The 26,120-nt window shown below is 42.2% G+C and overlaps 1 protein-coding gene and 1 long non-coding RNA gene across 2 annotated transcripts in view; both read right to left on the reverse strand.

Annotated features, from left to right (window-relative positions):
- The window catches only part of LOC142819243 (uncharacterized), a 33,707-nt gene extending 17,831 nt beyond the window's left edge, over positions 1–15,876 (reverse strand). The window contains exons 1-2 of the long non-coding RNA XR_012897045.2: positions 14,282–15,876; positions 13,351–13,454 (exon numbers count right to left, since the gene is read on the reverse strand). This is a non-coding gene — a long non-coding RNA (uncharacterized LOC142819243). The remainder of the gene's footprint in view (positions 1–13,350; positions 13,455–14,281) is intronic.
- Positions 1–26,120, reverse strand: part of PPM1E (protein phosphatase, Mg2+/Mn2+ dependent 1E) — a 137,763-nt gene that overhangs the window by 76,442 nt on the left and 35,201 nt on the right. The gene's annotated exons all lie outside the window — the stretch shown is intronic.

Here is a 26,120-nt window from a genome sequence, read left to right on the forward strand (position 1 = left end):
CAGGCTATGTCTAGAACTGCAGAGTTTTTCCAGGATACCGGCTCTGCCGCATCCAAGGAACACGTCCAATTTTTCAGAACAGTTTCCAAAAAAGCGTGCGCATTCTTTCGGCATCCCTGTATTCCTCTCGGTGAGAGGACTAAGGGATGTTTTGAAAGAGGAGGTTTTTCTGAAATTTGGCCCTGTGTAGACAGGCCAAATTTCGGAAAAGCCTCTTCTGAAAAAAAAAAGGGCGGAAAAAGATACACAAGTTGCTGTTCACAATTTGCGTATTTTTTTCCTAGAAAACTCTGCAGTCTAGGCAGATATTATTTAAAACCCAAATACAACTTTAATTACTCTCTCTAAATAGCTACAAACTTGTTGGATACAATGTATCAAATATAAATCACACACAAACATAAAAATAAGGTAATACAGGTGCTATAGGGTTTATTTGCTCTGCAGTGTCCTCTGTTGATCTAATGTGGCATTGCAGGCACTCCCTGCTTCAGTTTCTCTTCTTTCAGGGCCCTTTAAGAACTCCACACAGTCCAAAAGAGTTTCAGACAATTCTTTTACTGGGGTTCCACTTTATTCAGTACAAATAAAATTTATTTCAAGTGTCTGCCCTTGGACTGAGATGTTGCCCTTCTTGGAATCAGTGGTCCCTGGGAACCTCTCTCTCTTAGAGTATGTCTAGACTACAGTGTTTTTCTGGGACATCTGCTGCATCCAAGGAACGCATCTGCTTTTCCGCAAAAAAAATTCGGAAAAGCAGATACGTTTTTTCGGCACCCCTATAAATCTTGTTCTAGGAGGAAGAAGGGATGTTCCAAAAGAGGCTTTTTTTCCCCGACATTTGGCCCACTCCAGATGGGCCAATTGTCGGAAAAGCCTCTTTCGGAAGAAAAGCAGACAAAGATATGCAAATTGCAGTTCGCACTTTGCATATCTTTTTCCAATAGAACTTTGTAGTCTAGACACAGTCTTAGAGAGCTTCCATCTCTGTAAGTACCTTCATACAACTGACTCTTGTGGGTGTTTTATAAGGCCTAGGTGCTTGTTATTCATTTAACCATCCAAGTGAGTTCCCCCCCACACACACTGAAATTAGCTCATTATAGATATTAGGGCATAGGGTCCCCTTAAGAGGGCCAGCAACCCTTTGACAAGAATATTGAGTACAGAGGACTCCCACCTTTGACCCCACATGTCTCTCCAATTACTACTCCATCTGCTCCCTTTTGCCTTTCATCTCCAAACTCACTGAATATGGCTGTTGAGAATCATTTCAATTCCTCTCCTCCAATAACGTTCTGAAATCTCCAATCCATTTTATCCCCAACTACTTATCTCTCATTTACTATTGAAATATTGACTCCTGCCTCCAAATAAGCCCTTGATGTCAGCCTCGATCACACTCTTATTAAATTTTTAAAAGCACCTTTGTGCTCTTACCAAGCATGTCTCTCATACTCAATCACCATAAACATACACAAAATTAACACATTATCCTTCTTCAAAACCTCCTTAAAAACTCTTTTTCTGTGGCACCTAGAAAAAACCTTGACAATGGCTAGACTACTGATGTGTTGAGGCCACTACCTGTCATGTTGATCAATGCTATCTTATTGCATACCCATCTGTCTGTCTCCATCTGCTATCTCTGTTTTATACTTAGATTATAGGCTCTAGGGCAGGGACTGTCTTATTGTTCCATGTTCGTACAACACTGAGATGCAAGAACCTCTTAATGCCTACTGGCAAAGCATGCAGAGGGCTGCAGTGATCCTCCAGGTCTGCTAAGCACATTCTAGTTCAAAGTGTGTCATATGAAATTTCAAGCAAAAGCTACCATCACAATGGTCATCAATATCATTGCAAAATGCAGATATGGATGTTGTATAAGGAGTTACATATATATATATATTGAAATTATGTTCTTAAAATCTCTGTCTAGGGACTGGCCACTACCAAAGAAACAAACATTTCTCATTTGAAAGAAAAACACATCAATCTCGCTCTTAGCATGTAAATTATGTATTGTATAGTTCACAATAGGTCTCCTCTGGCCAGTCTAAGACAAATGTTAATGAAGTTGTGAAAGTTTCAGAGAGAGACATGTAACAGGAAGAAATGAACACCCAGGGAATCCTACCTGGAAAAGCACAAAGGTTTGTTCTGGTACATTTAGGGAACAGAGACGACACCCTGTCATTCTTTACATAGGAAATAACCAGACAGTGAGAATAGTCTTGAGCAGACATGGTAAAAAAATTCTGGAGGGAACAGTAGAGTAATTTGTTAGTTTTAAGTTTAGTCTCTAGAAATAGTGCTATGACTTTGTTTCATATGTAACCATTTTGTTTCCAATAGTCGTATAGACTATCATCTGAATCTCTATTATTTGTTAATAAACTTATTCTTATTTTCACTCCAAATATATCTAAGTGCTGTGGTGTTAAGCAAAGTCATGATCCTAAATTGAATCTGACAAGCTGATCTGTAATGCACATTTGAGAAAAGTAGGCCTGGTAATTTTGTCAGTGTTCAGGGGATAAAGAGATGCACATTTCAGGGAACATTTGGAGGACTTGAGGGCTGGCTTGCAGCTTTTGATAACCTGAACTAAGAAAGCAAAAACTATTGAGGCATGAAAAGCAGTGATGTGTTGCCAGAGGTCGGTAGTTTCAGGGTGCTGATCCAGAGCAGGCACAGAAAAGAGTTCTTTATGTGAAGAGAAGGCAATTATGAGTTACCTCATTACCCCAGAGAGCAGCAGGACATAATACAATGGGATCCTGATCCATGACCAGTGCTCCCTAGGCATTATGCTAATACAGGTTGTACCTCTGTAAACCAGGACACTCTGGTCCAGATCATGGATGTTCCAGCATCAGAGAGTCACAGCGCACTGTGGAGGGGGAACGGGGGGAGGGCGGAGTCCAGTGCGCAGTCCAGCTGGGCTTCTGGGAGGGTCCTGGAGCTGGGAAGCCTGGCACATGACTGAGCTGAGCTGCTGGGGGAGCGGGGAGAGCTTCTGTGCTGCTGGGGAGGAGGGGAGAGAGCCTGGAAGCCCAGCACATGGCTCAGCTGGGCTGCCGGGGAGGTGGAGAGCTAGGAAGCCTGGCATGAAGTTCAGCTGGGCTCCGAGCAGGGGACCTGGGAAGCCCAGCATTCATCCCAGCTGCAGGGAGGGGAACCAGCGACAGAGTGGCCAGAAATGACCTCACTTGGTCTGGCAAAATCCCTCATCCGGGACCAGTCAGGTCCCAAGGGTTCCAGCCCATGGAGGTCCAACCTGTACTAATAATAAGGGTAGGAGTTAAGGCGAATTAAGGAAATTCCCATAACACTCACCTATCTCAACTGTAATTGGGTTATATCAGTACTACAGTATAACTTCCAAAAATTCAGCACAAGATATACAAATTGCTAATCCAACCCTAACTAAACAGGAACTGCAAGAGCAACACTTGATTGCTGTTTACCTTATGACTTCTGTTTGCATCTTACAAAGATAATGATTTGAAAGAAGGTGAAGAAACACTAATTGCTCCGAGCTGTGCCAAGAGTTCAGGCTTTATGTTTCTAGCTTTTTGAAATAATGAACTTTGTTTCAGAGGTTGCATGTGTTGCTATGGTAATTATTATTTTACTGAACAGTGTACATTAAAAACTGATTTCAAATTGTCAGAGAGTAATTATACCGATTAGAATGTATGCACTCACATTTCTAAAATATTTCAATTTTTCTTCCTTAATTTTAGTGCTTGTGATAGGTCTTGGATTGACAGTCCTGGAGAATTAAGTATTTAACTTATTCAAAGGGTACAGCATGAATAACAACAGTGTAAGTTTTCTCTACACTTCCTATCCAAGGGAATGAGATGTGAATTCAGACTCAATGGTCTATTTTGCCTCTCGACTGCTAACCAAAAAGAGAAATGTCTAACTGTCCTAATACTAATAAATTTAAAAAAAAACAAATGGTCTGGTAGCACTTTATAGACTAACAAAACATATAGATGGTATCACGAGCTTTCGTAGGCACAGCCCATTTCTTCAGATAACCGGAGTTTTGAGTTTAGGATGTACAGACCCAAAATAAATAGGGGAGAAGGGAGATAGGGGAAGGAGGGGAACAAAAGAGGAGGTGGGGAGGGAAACAAGGAGAATAGGATATGAAAATATCAAAGGGAAAAACAAGTAGGGAGAACTTGCTGTAGTAAGTTGAGGGTCAGTAACATGGAGTCAGCAGGCCTAAATAGAGGCCTGTAACATGAAAACAGCAACAGGCCTGCAATCTAGTGAGCAAGACTTTGGTTCAGTAACAGGAGCCAAGAAAGAGGCCCTATTGATAACTGTGCGATTGTGTAAGTTAGGTCGAGCATGGAAGGACACAGGGAGGCACTGGGTACAGACTGTAAGCCAAAGGGGAGTAATGGAACATCTTAATAAGAAATGTCTTGGTACAAAAACTCCCTAAAAACTAATGCACATACCGACCTAGGTTCAGGACCAGGTCGAAATTGACAGCATGAAGGATAGTAAGTAAGCCCCCCTTCCATAAGGTGAGGGGTGGTAACTAGGCAACAGAGGGTGGTAACCTGGTGCGTAAAGAAATGATGTAAGTTGTTTGTACCTGTCTATAAAAGGACACCGCAGAGGGTGCTCTCCGGCCGACCTTGGGGGGGGGGCGCACTAGGCGCCTGAACGGCAGGTGTCATTGCCTAAATTTACAGAATGCACAGTAGCTTAACTTTGATTAACTGCTGTTAATATATGATATATGGCAATAGGCCTGCCCGGTGTTGGTACCTTGTCAACACGGGCCATATTGCCCAGTGGTGTAACATTGTACTGATCTCTGTTACCAACTGGTAGAGTTTCGCATTTGACAATAAACCTGCTCGATTGATTTCAAACCTTGCCTGCATCTGTCGTTTCCGGGGCCTCTCAGAGATCTCTTGTGTTGACCCAAGTGCACGGGGTCTAACACTCTAGATAAAGGGAGTACCAATTGTTACGCACGCAGCCGAAAGTTTAACAACGGAGTAGAGGTCCTGTCAGGAGCGCACCAGGACAACCCTGACCAGACGACGCTGACACTGACAGTCCAGACCACCGAAGGTACCGAGGTACGAGAACACCGAGGTACGACACCAGCCATCCCTTATCTCGATTGAGATCATTAGCATGAGAATTGAACTTATGGATGAATAGTAATTCCAACACCTCTCTGTGTACTTGACTTGTAGAATTGGTTTGTGATAAAACAGCCACCTGGAGATCTTTTAAAGAGTTATTAGGTAGATTGAAGTGCTCTCCAACAGGTTTCTGTATGTTCCCTTTACATATATCTGATTTGTGTCCATTGATTCTTTCCCGTAGGCAGTGTTTCTGAAACTTTTTAAGACTGAGGAACACCAAACAATAATTTTTTTTTATGAGGAACACCAAGAATTTTTTGTTGATGGAAAAAAAAAGGTCGGGGGGGAGGGGAAGGAAGGGTCGGAGAGAAAGTTATCGAGGGAAAGAAAGGGTTGGGAGAAGTTATTGAGCAAAAAAACAAAGTTGCCTGCCCCTTTAAGGGTGGCCATTTTTATTTCTGTTGTTCTCCGTGGCACACCAGTGTGCCGCAGAACACAGTTTAAGAAACACTGCCGTAGGGACTGTTAGGCCCTAGAAAAATAGGCCTAGTGCAGTTATGCTAAAGCAAATGTAACGAAGGTTTCTGGGTAGTCCCTGGGCAGAACTGGAGATAGGTTCAAGCAGGGACGCACCCTACACACTTGCTCAAGTTGCAAAATGAGATAAGTAAGAAGCTGCATTTTTGTACCTGCTGTGATGAGGAACAGTTTGTTTTGAGAACTGATAAGGAGACTCCCTGTTTCTGCTCTCCCCCTGTTTGTTCCAAACTCCCTGTTTATGTTCTCCTTTGGCCATAACAATCTGTCTCATTGTTGCCCAGTACCTGTCTTTTGGGCTGATAAGAAATTGCTGATGCATTATGAATTGCTTAAGGCCATGATGTATAGTTGGCCAGGTGTGCATGGATATTAAAAGTTTCTAACTGATAAAGGGGGGGTGGTTGCTTGGGCAAATAGTCTATGACGCGACGGAACTGTCTATATAAGCCTACCTGTTAATGAAATCGTGGCTGGTTCACTTTGGAGACGGGCTGCTCTCTATTGTAGTGTGCACTATTCAATAAAGAGCTTGTGATTGGATCTAGCTGGTGTTGCCTGTCTCTTTGCGGTCAGACAACGAACGGAGGCTGTCCGGGTTAAAGTCCCTGACAGGACTATCCAGTTTGTCCAATATATATAGCAGTGGAGCATTGCTGGCATTTGATGGCATAGATCAAACGGCTGGATGTGCAGTTGAATGATCCTCTGATTTGGTAGCTTATGTTGTTGGCTCCAGTAATGAATTTGCTTGCATAGATATGTGGGCAGAGCTGGCACCATGGCTGATTGCAGGGCTGGGTTCCTGGATGTTTATGATGTGGTTGTGTAGCATGGTTACCAGAACGAATTTGTTTCAGGTTGGGGGTTGTCTGTAAGCGAGAATGGGCTTTTCCGCAAAGGCCTCAGAGCAAAGGATCATTTTCCAAGATGGGTTGCAGATTGTGTATAATGCGTTGGAGGGGTTTGAGTTGTGGACTGTAGGTGATAACCAGTGGAATTCTGTTATTCTCCCTTTTGGGTCTATCTTGAAGTAGTTCATGTCTGGGTACTTTTTTGGCTGTGTCAATCTGTTTTTTCACTTCTCCAGGTGGGTATTTTATTTTTAGGAATGCTCTATAAAGATCCTGTAGGTGATTGTCTCTGTCTGTAGGATTGGAACAATCCGGTTGTATCTTATGGCTTGGCTGTATACAATAGATTGAGAAATGTGTCTGGAGGCATGAAGGTTAAGTGCAGCGGTTGGTGGGTTTCTGGGATAGGGTGGTGGAAATTTGTCCATTATTTAATTGTACTGCAGTGTCCAGGAACTGGATTTCTCGTGTGGACTGGTCCAGGCTGAGTTTGATGGTGGAGTGGAAGTTGTTGAAATCCTTGTGAAATTCTTCAAGAGTCTCTTTTCCATGCGTCCATATGATGAAGATGTCATCGATGTAGTGTAAGTAAAGTAGGGATGTTAGGGGGCGAGAGCTGAGGAAACATTGTTCAAGGTCAGCCATAAAGATGTTGCCATATTGTGGTGCCATACAGGTGCCCATGGCTGTGCCGCTGACCTGGAGATAGAAATTGTCTCTTAATTGGAAGTAGTTGTGGGTGAGGACAAAGTCGCAGAGCTCTATAATCAGGTGTGCAGTGGTTATTGGGGATGGTGTTCCTGATGGCTTGTAATCTGTCTTCATGTGAAATGTTGGTGTAAAGGGCTTCTACATCCATAGTGGCCAGGATGGTATTTTCAGGTAGATTACTGATGTTTTGAAGTTTCCTCAGGAAGTCAGTGGTGTCGTGGAAGTAGCTGGGAGTTCTGGTAGCATAGAGTCTGAGGAGGGAGTCGATACAGCCAAATAACCCTGTGGTAAGTGTGCCAATGCTTGAGATGATGGGCCATCCAAGATTTCCAGATGTGTATTTTGGGTAGCAGATAGAAAGTTCCTGGTTGGGGATTAGGAGGGGTGTTAGTGTAAACGTGTTCCTGAGTAGCATAAGGGAGCTTCATGAGCCATTCTTTCAGGGTTTTTTGGTATTCCTTAGTGGGTAGTTTGGATCTCTATGAGCAGATCCTTCTAACTCCACTGAAGAGAAAAGCTATATAAATGTGTAAAAGGAACCCCCAACATGGATCCAATTGCAGGATCATGACCCATCACAGTAATTTCATTATATGGACACATGTACAGTGGCAACAAAACTGAAAATGCTAACTCTTATCCCATAAAAGAACGAGCCATCAGATGGTAATGATTTTTGGACCAGATCCAGAAACATGCAACCTAGACATATGGCAATTCTTTTATCTAGGCCTCCCTTTCTGAATAGCCAGGGCTCGCCAAGCATGCGCAGACTGTGCGGCCCTGCTAATACAAACTGGAAGGTGTTTGAGACAAGGAACTTAGTCACATGCCTCCATCTCCTTTTTAGCTTCCAAAACTTCCAATACAACTGAAAAACATTATTTTTAGATTAGCAGAACTAAGCATATGAACTCTATTTAGCATACTAAAATATAGCAAACACAAACAATAAAAGGAGGCTAGTCTTGTAGTTATGGGCCAGAAATGGGAATTAGGAGATCTAAATTCTGTTCCTGGCTCTAAGTACAGGCTTCCTGGTTGACTCTGTGCAACTTAATTAACATATAAGCCTCAGCTTCCCCACTAGTAAAACAGAAATAATAAAACTTTTGTACCTCATAGAGTTGGTTAATAAGACTGATACCAGAAGAGCTTGGAGATGCTTGGATAAATGGCACTACAGGAATGCCAAGAATAATTATTGAAAGAGTTCAGAAACAATGGCTGCACCACTTATCCTAAGTGCAATGAGATCTAAAGGCATAGGAAAACTCAGCATTTGCCATATTCATTATTAATTATTTTACAACCTCTTTAACTACATAGGAGTGCATTGTGCTTTACAAATTAAAGAGACATAGCACGGCAAGGAACAAGCAAAATTTGTTGGTTTCTTTTATTACCACTGAAATTATTTTCATGGGCTAATATTTAGTTTGTAGGAGCAAAGTCAGTCAAGAGATGGCACGAATGAATCAGGATTAGAAGGCTGCTGGAAACAAATGAATCAAGGAGGGAATTGAAGAAGAAGAGCAAGGCTGCTCTTCACATAGGACCAGAAAGGATGTTCCACAGAGAAGAGGCAGCAGCTGAGCAGGCTCAAGAATGGAACAGAAGAATGTCAAACTGTAGCAAGTTGGCAGAGCATAGGAGAGGAGAAAATGTGGACAAGGAAGTGAATTTGACCACAAAGAACATCATAAGCCAGTGCAGGGATTCAAATAGCAAAGGTGACATGACTAGAGCAACCGACTGGCAATCTACCGTTTCCCTAAGGACTCTAAATATAACCTAATAATAATGCCGCAGGCATTTCAGAAAGTGGTCACAAAACACTTGGCATTCACTGAGGAAAGTCTTTGTCCTAGTTCCCAATCCTGTTAATTCTGATTCTGTAGTTTGACAGGAAGGAATCTCAGTTGTTCACTGTAGTAATCACCAGCTAAAATCACTGTACAGAGGAGGAACTTTGTTCAGGCCTCTTGGATCAAGATGCCATATTGATAAAAGATCTGGGACAAGTAATGTATACTCTGTCATAGCAACTTAGGTTCTTTTCTTTTCTATGATCTATTTCCAGGGAAATTGCTATGTAAGAACTACAATGAATGGAAAAGGTCATGAAATAAGTAAATATTTCACACCAAAGAAACTTGAAGCATAAATACGATTCTGTCTGTTAAAAGTAGGGATGTAATAGTATAGTTGATTAACCAATAAGCAAAAGAGTATAAGTTTATCTATAGACTACATGCACTCTTCCCCCCCCCCCTTTCCTCCCATACATTTTTTGGCAAGCTGACCAGCAGCGTGGCTCAGTCCCGGCTTGCTCCGGGTCTGGGATCTACTCCCACTGTGGCTCTGCATTTAAAATGTATTAGGAGCCAGGCGGGTGGACAGCTCAGCTCAGTTCAGTTCTGGCTCCGGGAGCTCAGACCCCTCTACCCTTGGGTGAGGGCTGCTGCCACCCTGTGCTGCTATCTCTGTATCAGAGGCAGCAGCATGAGGTGGCAGACAGCCGGTCCACAAGGGGAGCTGGTTTTTAAACTGGCTCCCCTCACAGAACAGCTCCCTCCTAGCACCCTACCCTGCTGCCTTTGATAGAGAGGCAGCAGCACAGATGGCAGGGGTCTCCTCAGGAGTGGGGCTGGAGAGCACTGGATACCCAGCCCCACCTCCAGGGACTATAGAATAGTTGAGTAACCAATAAGAATTCATGAGGTTAATCAACTATTCAATTAATCGATATTTAGTATCCCTAGTTAAAAGTAATTGTTGGTCTTGAAATTCAGGCAAATTATAGCAAAACCATTAAAAATAATCTGCCAATAATCTGCAAAACCTGCAAACCTTACAGGAAAATGCAGAAAAGTAGGTGAAAATATTTAAGGTTATTGTCATTGTCATTGTCCTTGAACAGATTAGTGATAGACACATTATATTCTATATTCAGGACAACCTGAATATGTATTTTGGTCTCTCTCATATGTAAAACTAGGGACAGATATTAAGGCATATGCACACTAAAGCTAGAGAGCTAGCCATCTGAGTGCGCACATTGATCCTATCTGAAACCCTCTCTCATGGCAACTAACCTGTCCCACTTCTCACATTATGGGAGGTCAGCATTGTCTAGCAGCATTACCAACCCTTCCACTCCTCACTGGGCCCTTAGAAGATATTTAGGGGTAAATTAGAGCTAAATAAAAGCATAGAACACTGAGAAACAGGACTGGTGGCTGTAAACAAACTTTATGGGACTGCGAGAGACTTTGCCACACCCATGAGAAGTGGACATCCAGCCATCTAAAATTTATGCTGGACCGTGAATATTGCCAGACCAGAGAGTGCCAGATTAGAGAGGTTCAACCTGTAACTACATCCACCTTTCTATTTGTAGTATGCTAGCTTGATCAGAAATAGCACACACATGTTTACCCAACGTGGAAATTAAATCTCCAGTTCCAATGCAGACACATTCTTGCAGTTAGGCTAAACTATAAAAGTGGAAGCTAAGTATTATATATAAAGGTGGCTGAAAACTCCCTTTGCACTCTGCTAAAGGAATAACCAATTGCATAAATAAAAAATGGGAAATTACTGCCAAGGAAGGAGTACTGCAGAAAAAGATCTGAGAGTTACAGTGGATCACAAAGTAAATATGAGTCAACAATGTAATATTATTAAAAAACATATTCTGGAATGTATTAGGGAATGTGTAAGAACATAAGAACGTCCATACTGGGTCAGAATAAAGGTCCATATAGCCCAGTATCCTGTCTGCCAACAGTGGCCAATACCAGATGCCCCAGAGGGAGGGATCTCAACAGGTAATCCTCACATGATCCCTCCCCTGTTACTCACTTCTAGAGAAACAGAGGCTAGGGACACCATTCCTACCCGTCCTGGCAAATAGCTATTGATGGACCTAACTTCCATAAATCAATCTAGCTCTTTTTTGAACTCTGTTAAAGTTCTAGCCTTCACCACATCCTCTGGCAAGGAGTTTCACAGGTTGACTGTGCGCTGAATGAAGAAAAACTTCCTTTTGTTTGTTTTAAACCTGCAAATGTAATGTACATAAGAACAGCCATACCGGGTCACACCTTAAAGATCCATCTAGCTCAGTATTCTGTCTTCCAAAAATCAGAGGGGTAGCCGTGTTAGTTTGGATCTGCAAAAGCGACAAAGAGTCCCGTGGCATCATAGACTAACAGATGTATTGGAGCATAAGCTTTCATGGGCAAAGACCCACTTCAATTGCTGAATGAATTTATCCAGCTCTTTTTTGAACCCTGTTAGTCTTCAACTTCATAAAATCCTCTGGCAAGGAGTTCCACAGGTTGACTCTGTGTTGTGAGAAGAAATATTCCCTTTTGTTTGTTTTAAACCCTGCTACCTATTAATTTCATTTGGTGACTCCTAGTTCTTGTGTTATGGAAAAGAGTAAATAACTCTTCTTTCTTGACTTCTTCCACACCAGTCATGATCTTATAGGCCTCTATCATATCCCCTTAGTCATCTCTTTTGATGGAAAATCCCAGTCTTATTACTCTCTCCTCTTATAGCAGTCATTCCATACCCCGTCATTTTTGTTACCCTTTTTTGAACTTTTTCCAACGCCAAGATACCATTTTTGAGATGAGGCAACCACATCTGCATGCAGTTTTCAAGACGTGGGTGTACCATGGATTTATATAAAGGCAAAAAGACGGGGTAGGGAACCTTTTCTGGGTAAGGGGCCGCTGACCCACTGAAAAATCAGTCGGGAGCCACAAACAAGTGAGAAGCAAAAACACCCAAACAAACCCTCATTGATGTGGACCCTGACTGAGTAGCAGAAAGACAATCTACACAGTCCCTTCGCACACAAGAGCCTAGGGGACCCAAGGCTAGTAGATTTTGTGTGCTCCAGACCCATGGCCTGAGCCTTGGAGTCTGTATCCAGGCAAGCCAAGGGTTGCATCCTGCCCCCACTCCTTAGGTTCCCTGTCCCTGCTATAATATATCTGTCTTATTCTCTAACCCTTTTATAATGACTCCTAACATTCTGTTTGCTTTTTTGACTGCTACTGCACATAGAGTGGATGTTTTCAGAGAACTATCCACAATGACTCCAAGAGCTCTCTTTTGTGTGCTAACAGCTAATTTATTCCCCATCACTTCATATGTATAGTTGAGATTCTGTTTTCCAATATACAATACTTTGCATTTATCAACATAATTCATCTGCCATTCTGTTGCCCAGGCACCTTGTTTTATGAGATCCCTATGCAGCCCTTCACAGTCTGCTTGGGAATAGGAATGTAAATACCCAGTAAAAAAATGAACTAATTAAATGATAATTTAATCATTTAACTGGTTAACCATTAGGGGCTGGGGACCTGTCAGCCAGCCTACCGCAAGTGGGGGTATTGCGCCTGCACAGCCCGCCCTGCCATACCACAGCCTGGGGGTTTCTCCGGCCCTGCTGGGCCTGCCGGGACTGAGGTACTGCTGGCCTGGCTACTGTGGGACAGGGGACTGCTCCCACCAGCCCAGCCCTCCAGTTAACTAGTTTCCAGGTAAGTATGCCAATAAGGTCAATGCTTATCAGGTAACTGTTTAACCTTTTACATCCCAACTTTGCACAATCTTGAGCAGAATTGTACCATCTGCAAATTCTGACACATTGAACAGGAGTGGTCCCAATACGGACCTCTGGGGGACACCACTAGTTATCTCTCTCCATTCTGAAAACTGACTATTTATACCTACCCTTTGTATCCTGTCCTTTGTTACCAATCCATTAGAGGATCCATTGTCCAATAGTATCTTACTTTGTTTGAGAATCTTTGGTGAGGGACCTTGTAAAAGGTTTTGTGGAAATTTACGTATAGTTTAGCCATCCCTTGTCCACATGCTTGTTGGCCGTCTCAAAGAATTGTAGTAGATTGATGAGGCATAGCTCCCCTTATTATAACTTCAATCCGTTTGCCCGGTACTGAAATCAGGCTTACAGGCCTATCATTCCCTGGATCACCTCTGCAGCCCTTTTTAAAAACTGGCATCACATTAACTATCCTCCAGTCATTTGGTACAGAAGATGATTTAAAGGATAGATTACAAACCACAGTTAGTTGTTCTGCAATTCCACATTAGAGTTCTTTCAGATGAATGCCACCTGGTCCCGGTGAGTTACTATTGTTTAGTTTACCCATTTGTTCCAAAACATCTATAAAAAGAGAAATAAGGACAATCTAGGAAACTGCAGAGTAGTCATCTTAACCCCGTTGCAAGAGGCTGCCAGCAGGCCAGATCTGGTCCACTAAGCCACCGGATCCAGCCCATAGCTGCCAGCTGCTCTCCACTCTGGACAGCTAGGGAGAGAGGGAGGAATTTGCACATGCCGCCCCTGCCCCTCCTAGCAAAATCTCTCAGCTCCCATTAGCCAATTTCTGGCCAATGGGAGCTGAGAAATTTTGCTGGGGGCAGAGGCAGTGTGGGAAGCCTTCTCCTTCCCTCTCCCCACCACGCCCGGAGCAGCCAGCAGCAGTCAGTCTGCCTCAGGTTTCTGCAGTGCTGCTGGCTGGGAACTGCCTAGGTAAGTGCCTCTCAGCCAGAGCCTGCTTCTGGCACCCAAACCTCTTTCTCTCCTCTGACTACCTACTTCAGACCACTACTCAAACCCTCTATATCCCTTTTCCCCCTTCTCCCAGGTCACAACTCCCTCCCAGACTCTGGATCCCATTCCCCTGCCCCAGGTCACGACCCAAACCCTATGCACTCCCTCTCCCAGGCCAGAATCCTCTCCTGCATCCCTACCCCCTCCTGGACCATGCACCCTAACCCCCTGGCCCAGATCACATCTCCCTTCTTCACCCAAACTTCATCTCAGACCCCTCACCACCTCTTGCACCCCCGTCCTCTACCCCAAGCTCTCTTCTGCACCAACCTGCGTCCCAGACTGCAAACCTCTTTCCATAGAAGTGTTGCCCTTGACCACTTGTCAAAATCTTGGAGTGGCCCCCCATTAAAAATTATTGCCCACTCCTGGCTTACCCTCTGTGCCAGGAACGATAATGAAGCAAATAAAGAATCCATCTGCAAACATCTGGAAGATAAGGTGATAATAATAGTCAGCATGGATTTGTAAAGAACAAATCACGTAAAACTAACCTGATAGCTTTCTTTGATAGGATAACAAGCCTTGTGGATAATGGGAAAGCACAATATGTGGTATACCTAGACTTTAGTAAAGTATTTGATATACTCTTGCATGATCTTCTTATAGAAAAACTAGGGAAATATAACCTAGATAGAGCTACTATCAGGTGGGTGCATAGCTGGTTGGATAACCGTTCTCAAAGAGTAGTAATCAATGGTTCACAGTCATGCTGGAAGGGTATAACAAGTGGGATTCCACAGGGGTCAATTTTAGGATTGGTTCTGTTCAATATCTTCATCAACAATTTAGATGATGTCATAGGGAGTACGCTTATTAAGTTTGCAGACGATACCAAACTGGGAGGGAGGTTAGGATTATAATTCAAAATGATTTGGACAAACTGGAAAAATGATCTGAGGTAAATAGGATGAAATTCAATATGGACAAAGGCAAAGTACTCCACTTAGGGAGGAACTATCAGTTTCACACATACAAAATGGGAAGTGACTGTCCATGAAGGAGTAATGCAGAAATGGAGCTAAGGGTCATAGTGGACCATAAGCTAAACAGAATCAATAATCTGATACTGTTGCAAAAAAAAAAAAAATGCAATCATCACTCTTGCATGCGTTAACAAGAGTGCTGTAAGCAAGATATAAGAATTGATTCTTCCGCTCTCGTCTAAGAGTCTATGGAACATTTTGGTTCTTTTAAGATGTTTACTTAATTTGATTTTATGTTTTCTTTCATAAACAGTGTAACTGCCCCCCCCCCCCCCCCCCAGCACAACCTGTTCTGTCCTGCCAATGTATTTTATACCCTGGAATTACAATGTTCCATTGATTATCCTTGTGATGGACAGGAGGAGGGCTGATCAGCACCTGGTGACTAAGGGGTTAAATTCTAGCAAAGGTGTTGGCCCAGGGGGCCGGGTGAACCAGTTGAGCTAGAGGGTTGAAATTTGATTTGGATAAAGGTTCCCTGCCTACTTTCTTTGTGTGGGAGTGATAAACCAGGAGTTGAGACACAGAATGATTTAAACCCAGGCAGGACTACTATGTCTCTAAGGGTACGTCTACACTACAGCGCTAGTTCGAACTAACTTAGTTCGAATTAGTTAATTCGAACTAAGCTAGTTCGAACTAACGCATCTAGAACTAAAAACTAGTTCGAACTAGCGTTTTGCTAGTTCGAACTAGTAAGTCCACATTGAGTGGACTCTGAACAGGGCTTAAGGATGGCCGGAAGCAGTGCCGGCAGGGCATAAAAGGAGGACTTAGAGCATGGAGATACTGTCTCAGGCTAGCCGAGGGCTGCGCTTAAAGGGTCCCGACCCCCACCCCGGACACACAGTTCTAAGGGGTGCCCCGCTTGCAAAGAAGTTCTGGCTTGGAGTGCCCTGAGTGCCCACACTGGGCACATCACACCACTCGGCCATCAGCCCGGCTGCACTTGCCGCAGGCTGCCATCTGGGGAGAGGGAGTAATTGGGGGGCTGCAGGAGAGCTTCCACCCCCAGAAGCCCGCAGAGCCAGCCCAGTCCTCCCCATCGGGGGCTCGTACCCCATTCCTCCCTCACCTCCTTCCACTTGCCCTTCCCTAGCCCCCCTTCTTCTTGATGTACAAAATAAAGATAACGTTTCTTCCAACATTGACTCTGTCTTTATTGAAAAAAACTGGGGGAGACTGGGAAAAGGAGGTGGGAGAGGGGAAGAGAAAGGCTGGGAGAGGGGAGGGCAACTAACATGATCAGGGGTTGGGAACAGGTCCCAGATGAAGAGAGGCTACAGAGACTGGGACTGTTCAGCTTAGAAAAGAGGAGACGGAGGGGGGACAGGATAGAGGTCTGTAAAAGCAGGGGTTGGGTGGAGAGGGTGCATTCAGAAAAGTTCTTCATGAGTTCCCATAAAGAAGGACTAGAGGACACCAAAGGAAAGGAATGGGTAGCAGGCTTGAAACTAGTAAGAGAAAGTTGTTGTTGACAAAGCAAATAGTTAACCTGTGGAACTCCTTGCTGCAGGAGGCTGTGAAGGCTAGAACTAGAACAGAGTTTAAAGGGAAGTGAGATCAAGTCATGGAGGTTGGGTCCATGGAGTCCTATTAGCCAGAGGGTAGGAGTGGTGTCCCTGCCCAAAGTTTGTGGAAGGCTGGAGAGGGATGGCACGAGACAAATGGCTTGGTCATTGTCTTCGGTCCATCCCCTCCAGGGTCCCTAGGGTTGGCCGCTGTGGGCAGACAGGCTACTGGGCTAGATGGACCTTTGGTCTGACCCAGGATGGCCATTGTAAGCTCAGGGCTCAGTGTTGGGGGTCTCAGTGGACCCCCTTGATTTTCATGCACACCTGGTCCTGGGTGGCCAGGCTGGCAGCTCTCCTGCCCTAGACGGCCACTTTCCTGTGCCTAGTGCGGAGATCGTGGACGAGGTCCACGATGTCCGCACTAGCCCAGGAAGGTGCCCGCCTCTTGCGGTCCAGGGCAAGCTCCCGGGAGCCGCCAGCCTGGTCCCGGCAAGAGGGGGTGGGCTGGGGGGCATCGGGTGGGTGGCTCTGTGCCGTGCCAGGTGCAGGGTCTGCTAGCTGGGTGCTGGCAGGCTTGCACCTGGCACGGGCACCGTAGCCAGCCCGTGCCCCTTTAAGGGGTCCGGGGCCGGGAGGGGGGCATAGAGTTTCCCTGGTGTTGGCCAGAGTGGCCACCAGGGAAACCTGGGGAGGGCTAGCCTCCCACTAGTTCGAACTAAAGGGCTACACAGCCCTTAGTTCGAACTAGCTAGTTCGAACTAGGCGTTAGTCCTCGTAAAATGAGGTTTACCTAGTTCGAACTAAGCGCTCCGCTAGTTCGATTCAAATTCGAACTAGCGGAGCGCTAGTGTAGCGCATAGGAAAGTTAGTTCGAACTAACGTCCGTTAGTTCGAACTAACTTTCTAGTGTAGACATACCCTAAGGGTATATCTACACTGACACCCTAGTTCGAACTAGGGTGGCTAATGTAGGCATTCGAATTTGCAAATGAAGCCTGGGATTTAAATATCTCGGGCTTCATTTGCATGTTCCTGGGCACCGTCATTTTTAAATGCCCTGTAGTTCAAACTACTTGCCCACGGCGACATGCGGCACGGACTAGGTAGTTCAAATTAGAGCTCCTAATTCGAACGACCATTATTCCTCCTGCAAGGAGGTTTAACAGTAGTCCGAATTAAGAGCTTTAATTCGAACTACCTAGTCCATGCCGCGTGTAGCCGTGGGCAGGTAGTTCGAACTACGGGGCATTTAAAAATGGCAGCACCCGAGAACATGCAAATGAAGCCCGGGATATTTAAACTTAATTTGCAAGTTCAAATGCCTACATTAGCCACCCTAGTTCGAACTAGGGTGGCAGTGTAGACATACCCCAAGGAATTTGGGACATGGAAGTGGACTGAACAAAGAGAAAATTGGAAGTTGGGAAAAGTTAATCCAGTTGCATTCAGGGTAATTTTTCTTTATTTTGTGGTTTGATTTGAACTGCTCTGTGTGAATCTATGTCTTCCCTCCCCATTTACTACCTTGCATTTTGCCCAGAGACTTTTCTCCATGTTTTAATTTGTTTTCCTTAGTTGCTCTGTAACATCTAGCAATCAAGTATGTTTTATCAAGTTTATCTTTTGTTTTGTAATAAAAAATCACTTTAAGGTGATGATTTGACTCTTGTGTCCTGGAAGGTCTGTCAGTCTGTGTGTATCTGCATGCCTCTGACTGAGGGGTCGATTACCAAAGACTGCAGTTTGTTTTTCTCTTTTTTTTTCAAGCTCTTTTGGGGCAAAATAGCTTGGGGTACCCCTGAGGGTGATTTCACGTGTTAATCCCTGGGTTTTAGGGATAAAAAAGCACTTGATGATGGCAGCAATTCCCCAAAATCTGTGTATTGTGATTCTGGGGGAAAGTTTTTTGTAACCAGTGCCTGTAGAGGCAAGGTTTTTAAGCTCTCCTGGGGGCCCTCACCTTCTGTATTCGGAATGCCAGAGTGGGGAATAGCCCTGACAATCCTTATTCCACCAAGTTTCTGTGATCTATTATATCAATATCCTCATTCAATACAAGATACTCCAGTTCCTCCATCTTATTATTTAGACTTCTAGCATTTGTATATAAGCACTTTAAAAACATGTCACTATTTATCTGTCTGCCATTCCATTATGTGATTCAATGGAGTTCTTTCTTTGACAGTTTCTTATTAGATCTTACCCATATTTTTTCATCTTCCATCCTCTCCTCTTCACTCAGAAATAGAGCCTTGATGTCCAAGATGCTAGCCACTAGCCACATGTGGCTATTTGGCTGGTTGAGTGTATAGCAGTAGCCACTATAGTGGCTATAATTCAGAACTGGTTGGACACCATGGAAATAGAGAATCTCTATTAATAGACCCTCCCTAAGGGATGTCTCTGTCTGATCCATGTACTCCTCTGCACTTACTGGCTTTCCCCCAGCCCTTAGTTTAAAAACTGCTTCTACAAAGTTTTTAATATTCAGTGCCAACAATCTGATTCCATTTTGGTTTAGGTGGAGCCCATCCTTCCTGTATAGGCTCCCCCTTATCCACAATTTTCCCCAGTTCCTAATAAATCTAAATCTCTCCTGCCTGCACTACTATCTCAACCAGGCATAAGACTCTGCAGCTTTGCCTGTATACTTGGCACTGCACATGGAACTGGAAGCATTTCAGAGACCGCTACCACTGATGTCCTGTATTTAAGTCTCTTGCCTAGCAGCTTACATTTAGCCTCCAGGACCTCTCTCCTCTCCTTCCCTATGTCATTAGTACCTATATGTACCACTGCTAACAGGGGCTGCTGGACTCAGCGCAAGCTGGAACCAAGCAGTCCCAGCTCATGCTGCTCTGGGATGCTGCACCTCTGCGTTTTAAATGTAGTAAGAGCCTGGTGGCTCATGCTACATTTAAAATGCAGAGCTGTAGCACGGGTGGTCCCAGAGCCAGGACAAGCTGGGACTGCTCAGTCCTGGCTCAAAGCGGCTCTGGGAGCTACCCCTGCTGCAGATCTGCAGAGCGGTCCTTATCAACTAATCATGTGATCAATGCAAATTGTATTGACTTCACAATTAGTCAGATAATCACAAAATTTAACATCCTTGGGTGATAAATTGTTGTCCTTACCATTGAAGACAGGACAAGAAGTATTGGACTTAATGTCTAATCTACATTTCCTTTGCTGCAACTTAAGAAAAACTTTCTAACTGCAAAACTAGTAAAGAACTGGAAAAAATTACTTAGGAAGACTGTAGAATCTCCATCATTGGAGGTTTTTAAGAACTGTTAGATAAACACTAATCAGGGATGTAGAGATACTTAGTTCTCCCTCAGTGCTCGGGACTGGACTAGATAAGCTATTGAAGTCTCTTCTAATCCTATATCTCTATGATTTTTATGTATCGTGTTCCATGCAGGCCATTTGTCTGCTCAAGATGGAGATCTTACAAACCTAGAGTCTGATATATTATTTTGGGGAAACAATGCTATTTATCGACCCAATTTTGCTTTCAAACTATGACTTTACAGAGAAGCAGTATATTTAATAGTTAGATAAGAGGACTGGATTATTTTCAACCCATACAATTATTTTAGTACCTCAATAATTTAGAGGTCCTTAAAAAAATCATTGGTCTAATACCTTAATGTTTTGAGATCCTGAAAATCAAAGTAGAGAGATCTGAAAGCCTTCTATGACCAGTGCTATACAGGGCCATAACCTTACTGTGTTACTCCAGTAAATCCATAATTCCACTGAAATTAAAAAGTTACTCCAGATTTACACAAATTGAGAGCAGAAATTACATTATATATTATGTAAACATATGGGTAGATTCAAGTCCACTCAGAGTGTGAAAGAAAGATTAAAACAATTTCAGGAAGCATGTGACATGCCCATGTGAAGGAAAGGCTTAAAATGCAGAAGGGCAAAGAGAACATAAAAGCATGCAAGAATAAGGGTACTAATATTGGCCATTCCAAAGCTACAGAGAAGCCATAATATTAACTAGAAGTGACTCTTAATAGTACCTTCTGAGCCCAAGATATGGAAGAGGATGGAAGAAAAAAAATGTGAATAGTTCAGCAGTAGCAGGATTCAGTGCCCGTACTGTTAGGCCAGGAAAACCACTATTCAGAATTCTGAAATGGCAATCAGCTGGAAGTGCAGTAGCAAACTAATGACTCATTCTTTGAGATGGTGTTATATTGAAGTATTGATTAAATGTTTGTACTTCAATGGGAAAACATTTTGTTTCTGCACAGCATTCGCAGGATACAAGGAAGACAATCCCATGGTTTCTGTCCACTTAGAGAGTGGCCAATTCATCTACATAATTGCTTTGGCAATCATCTCAAAATTTTCCATGGACCCTAAGGCCTCACAATGTCCCTAACTTTCTACTGAAAATTATTCAAGATATCCTGCAGTCTTTCCATAGTTAACGAGCCATCAGCACATGCGATTCTGAACTAAATCTACTAAGAGGTATTTTTAGGGACTAGTTGGAATGGAAACTCAATCTTTCTGAATTGAATTGTTTTCCATGGCTGATGACTGCGTTTCCATGGAGAGATCACAGAATACAGGCATCTTTAGTTCAAGAGAACACTGCTGCAGGCTTATCTTTGTGAAAGTGAAAGCGCCACAGTGGGAAGGATAATTCAGGCCAGTTATTTAAAATTCATGTGCACTCTTCTATACTTAAAAACAATTATGTTTTTTCACCACTTCAGTTTAAAATACAACTGTGTATATATACACACACACACACACACACACACACACACACACACACACACTTTCTGTTAAAGTTGAATAAAGCACCGTGCTTAGTAGCAAAGGGAGTGGTCCCACTGTCTTCATAAGAAAATTAAATAAAAATTCTCAATGTTTTCTTTTCTTTTCTTTTCTTTTCTTTTCTTTTCTTTTCTTTTCTTTTTTTAAGAGAAAATACATGGTTTAATGATATGAAGGCCTACATTGTTGACAAAGTGGTAGGAGTAACGAGATAAAATACTAGCACAAAGAAAAATGCTATTTTCATCCTTGCAAGCAGTGGTGCTGCAACTGTGAGGTTTAGCTATCCCCCTACAGATCCAACTTTTTAAAGGGAAGGTATCAATCAATCAATCCAAAAAAATTTAAAACAGAGGGGAAATGTTTTTTCCTATGTTTTTTAATTAGGATTTGGTAAATCCTTTCCTGGATTTCAGTAATAAACATTTAATACTGAAATGAAGATTGTACAAGTGAACCAATAAAATAAACAAAATTAAACAGGGTGTTTTATGCTCATGCATTTTCTAAATATAAATCTCAAATTCAACCATTTTTCAATATTTTTCTAACAAAGGCCCTTGTCCCCACTTGTAAATTTAAACTGCTCATGTTGACAAATGGGGCTATATGTATGGGAGTGCCTGTTTCAGTTCTCTAAACTGCAGATTGCAACTCTCCCCACTGCGTTGTGTTGCAGTTATATTCTCAAATAATACTATTTGTACATAGCAACTTGTATTGATTTTTCCACTTCCACAGTACTTTATGCACCAACTAATAAATTCTTACAATACTCTTCTGAAGTTGGCTAATATTATTCCTATGAGAAAACTAAATCACAAAGCAATTAAATTACCTGACAAAGATCATAGGACTCTATTGGGGCCAAGTTTAGAGTTCAGGAATTTGAGTCCAATACTGAACCTGTTGTGACATGGTTTCAGAAAATTGAATGATTATAAGTAATCAGAGATATCTGAAGAGCTCAATTAAATAAAAAGAAATTTCAATAATATATTTTGTTTAGTAGTTTCAAAGTGATGACAGACTCCTACAAAATACCTCCAAAAGAAATTTGCTCAAATGTAGTAGCAGCTTATACAAAGTGTATCAAATATTGTTTATTTTAATATGCATAAATACAGATATTCAAATGAGACATCACATTTTGATACTGTCATATCCCACTACATCACAGGTGAAAACTAAATTTAATGTATACGAGTTATTTTAACCCTTGCCCATTCCCAAAAGGTGATCTGCACCAAACTGAAAAAAACCTTAATCCAATTTTGCTGTCATGCACTTGTATTAGTCAGTCTCCAATTTCAATTTATAAGTTGCTCCAAGTTGATAGTGCCATATCTGGGTTAGGAATCATCGCCCACAGAAAGAATTATGAATGATTATTTAAATACTAGGTGGAGGATGGTGAACAGCAAGAAAGCCATATCTGACAAATCAGGAGGCTGCCATTTGCACTAGCATTGTTCCTTGTTCTATTGTGCAATGTAAACAGTGTCAAATTATTATAAAAGAGGCCTAAAGTCAGACAAACCGATACCCAGCAGACACTAATCTGATCTAAGAAGATTTACTGTGATTAAAGAGGTTCAGTAGAATTTAATGTCAAAACATTTACCTCTGACTTCAGAACTTCTGTACATGATGAGAGGAACAAATTATTCTGACATTTTTCACTGCAATGCCCTTTGCAATGCTTGTCAAATACACCAAGTCTTTCCATTCTTACGAATAAATAATTAATTTAAAAGTGACGTTTCTATTAAAACACTATGATGAATCATCAAAAAAGTAGTGAAGTTACTGAAATAAACATGATAATTTTTACAGAGTATAAAGTTAAAACATTATTCACTGCATTGTTATAAATTATAGTGAAAGGCTGTAATACATCACAAAACATTTATTGATTCAAAATATGCATCATGGTAAAGTACATTATGTGGAACTAAATGTTAATATAATCTGTCATTGATGTATTTTTTCCATGTAAATAAACTGGTAACATTTGATAGTGAAAGCATCTATAGAACATTTGTTTATTCAATTAACAATTTTGGGACATGTACGCTGGTAGGTAAAAGCAAAAAGTGACATTTGGGGCACTAAATGACCTATTTTAATCCAGATTCAGTCTCAGTTTTGTGCTACTGAACAGTAAGACGCAATGGGGCTCAAGATGCGATCAAACAGCTCACATGATGAGGACTCCCTGACTTCGAAGGCCTTCCAATGGCTCTGTGTCTGACAGATTTCCAAAATTCTAGATAGCGGACCCCTGCCAGACCATAGTGTGGCGAGGCCTTACAAGGTTACATTTACTCTGCACCAGAGGATTAAAAAGTAAATTGCTCTTCCCTTAGGATAGAGGCTATCTCAATAGCGTACGCCAGTGGTGGGCAACCTGCATCCTAAGGGCCACATTGGGGTTCATCTATGTGTGACCCATGAGACATTTTGCATACTATGAAGGGTTGAGAGCAACATGCATAAATCTCAACACTGGCCATGCACATACATTTCCCTCTTGCTCTAACAAATATTATGGGGCACACAGCAGAGTGCTACCACAATGGGAATGTTGCTTTTGTTGAGGTCTAACCTAGTTAGCAGACTGTGGAATCTTCCCTTTAAACACCCATGAGCATATTCTACCACCATTCTTCACTTGCACAGCCTGTAATTGAACTGTTCCTTGCTGTAGTCCAGGCTTCCCATTTATAGCTTCATAAGCCACAGGAGCAAAGGTCAGACTGGATCTCCAAGAATCCCTCTTGGCATTTCAATGTCATTGATATTAATTTTCCAGTTGGAGCAAAAAGTTCCATCTTATATCTTGCAGAACAGGCAGGAGTTCCTAAAGATGTGCACATCGTGCACCTTTCCTAACCATTCCCTTGTGATTCACCAGCCCTTGCAACACCATTGAGCCTTGCAATTTGTGTACTCTTTTACAATGTGGTTGAGTGCCAAAATGGGGATGTGCATTTCATCTATTGACCCATCACAGTTAGGGAACCCCAGCTTGACAAAGCCCTCCACTATGTCCTCCATGTTTCCCCAGAGTCACTACCCCTCATCGCAAAAAGGTATGGATTGCCTTAGCTACTTGGATCACACCAGCACCCACTGTAGATTTCCCCACTCTAAATTGATTCCCAATTGACTGGTAGCTGCCTGGCCTTGCAAGCTTCCATCAAAAAATTATTAGGGATTTGGAACGGCTGCCATATGAGGAGAGATTCATAAAACTGGGACTTTTCAGCTTAGCTAAGAGGAAACTAAGGGGGGGATATGATAGAGGTCTATAAAATCATGACCACTGTGGAGAAAGTAAATAAGGAAACATTATTTACTCCTTCCCATAACACAAGAACTAAGGGTCACTAAATGAAATTAATAGGTGGCAGATATAAAACAAACAAAACGGGGTAGGTATTTCTTCATACCACACAGTCAATCTGTTGAATTCCTTGGCAGAGGATTTTGAGAAAAGCAGAACTTTAATAGGGTTCAGAAAAGAACTAGATACATTCATGGAGGATATCAATGGCTATTAAGCAGGATGGATAGAAATGGTGTCTCTACTCTGTTTGACAGAAGCTGGGAATGGGCTACACTTGATATTTACCTGCTCTGTTCATTCCCTCTGGGGCACCTGACACTGGCCACTGTCGGAAGACAGGATACTTGGCTAGATGGACCTTTGATCTGACCCAGAATGGCCGATCTTATGTTCTTATTAACATTCAGCTCTTTTTATGTGTATTTTATAGAGCATTACAATGGGGAATTTCTGCTGGGAGAGTGTTGTGAAACTACTGTTTCCCCGCTAAACCCTCTCTACCAACAGCTACTCCTTGGTGCAATGGCCTGTTGTCAGTGTGTACCACAGCTTAGAATGGGTTCTTGTTAACCTCCTATATATCAAACTTCAGAACTGAGAGTGACCCTTCTAAGACACATGAGATCAAGAACAATGTGAGATTTGTTAATTTCAGGAAAATTAAATTTGAGCTATGTTCACATTTTTTTTTAATCACATAGCCATGAATTTTCTTAAATCAGCAAGTTAAGACTGAAAGCAAAGAAACCTAGAGTAGACACACTTTACATATAATGAGCCACGTTAAATGCCCTTTTCATCTGTAACTCTTGGATAGGAGTGAAATACAAAGTGGTGAAGTAGCTGAGTGGACACTTTGAATGATAAAGATCAAGGACAAATAATGTATTCAAATGATCTGTTCAACCTTTCAAAAACATGCATTCTTTTACTGAAACCTAACAGCAGAGCAATGCTTGACTGCTTATCAGAAAGATGTGTGTCTTGTACATGCACTCCAACTGTTCTTATTTGTTGATTCAATAAATCAGGCCCACTGATCCCTCTAGTAGAACCATTCTTTCATCTATTAGGATCTGCAATTATTCAAAGACATTTTGAAATAAGAAAATAAGCAACACCTTTGTGCAGATTAATATTTAGCCACAGGCATAATAAATCTTAAGCTCCTGTTACTGACAACCCAAAACCTTATGCAATAATAATGCTTGTTTCAAATAAAGTATAAATGTGCCTATTTTATAAATCCAAACACTGTTACACTGACATTTTGTAAGGAAAAATAGCTTTTTAGTAAACAGTTTAAGAACTTTGGAGGAAATTGGGTAAATAGATTGAACATGGTAAAGTATTACTGTACTGAGCCTGGTAGTAAAAGCTACCAACAAAATTTAAAAAAAAAATAAAAAAAACCCAGTACATAACTCTAATCATGAATAAAGCACTAACATTTTTTCATCAAAATGATTCAAGATAAATCTTTGATAAAGCAGTAACATATTTCACATGAAGTTAGTTCAGATGCTCACATAGCAATTTCTATTATCTCACATTACCA

This window comes from Pelodiscus sinensis, chromosome 21, assembly GCF_052426305.1.
Source record: "Pelodiscus sinensis isolate ZL-2025 chromosome 21, ASM5242630v1, whole genome shotgun sequence".
NCBI classification, from domain to species: domain Eukaryota; kingdom Metazoa; phylum Chordata; order Testudines; family Trionychidae; genus Pelodiscus; species Pelodiscus sinensis.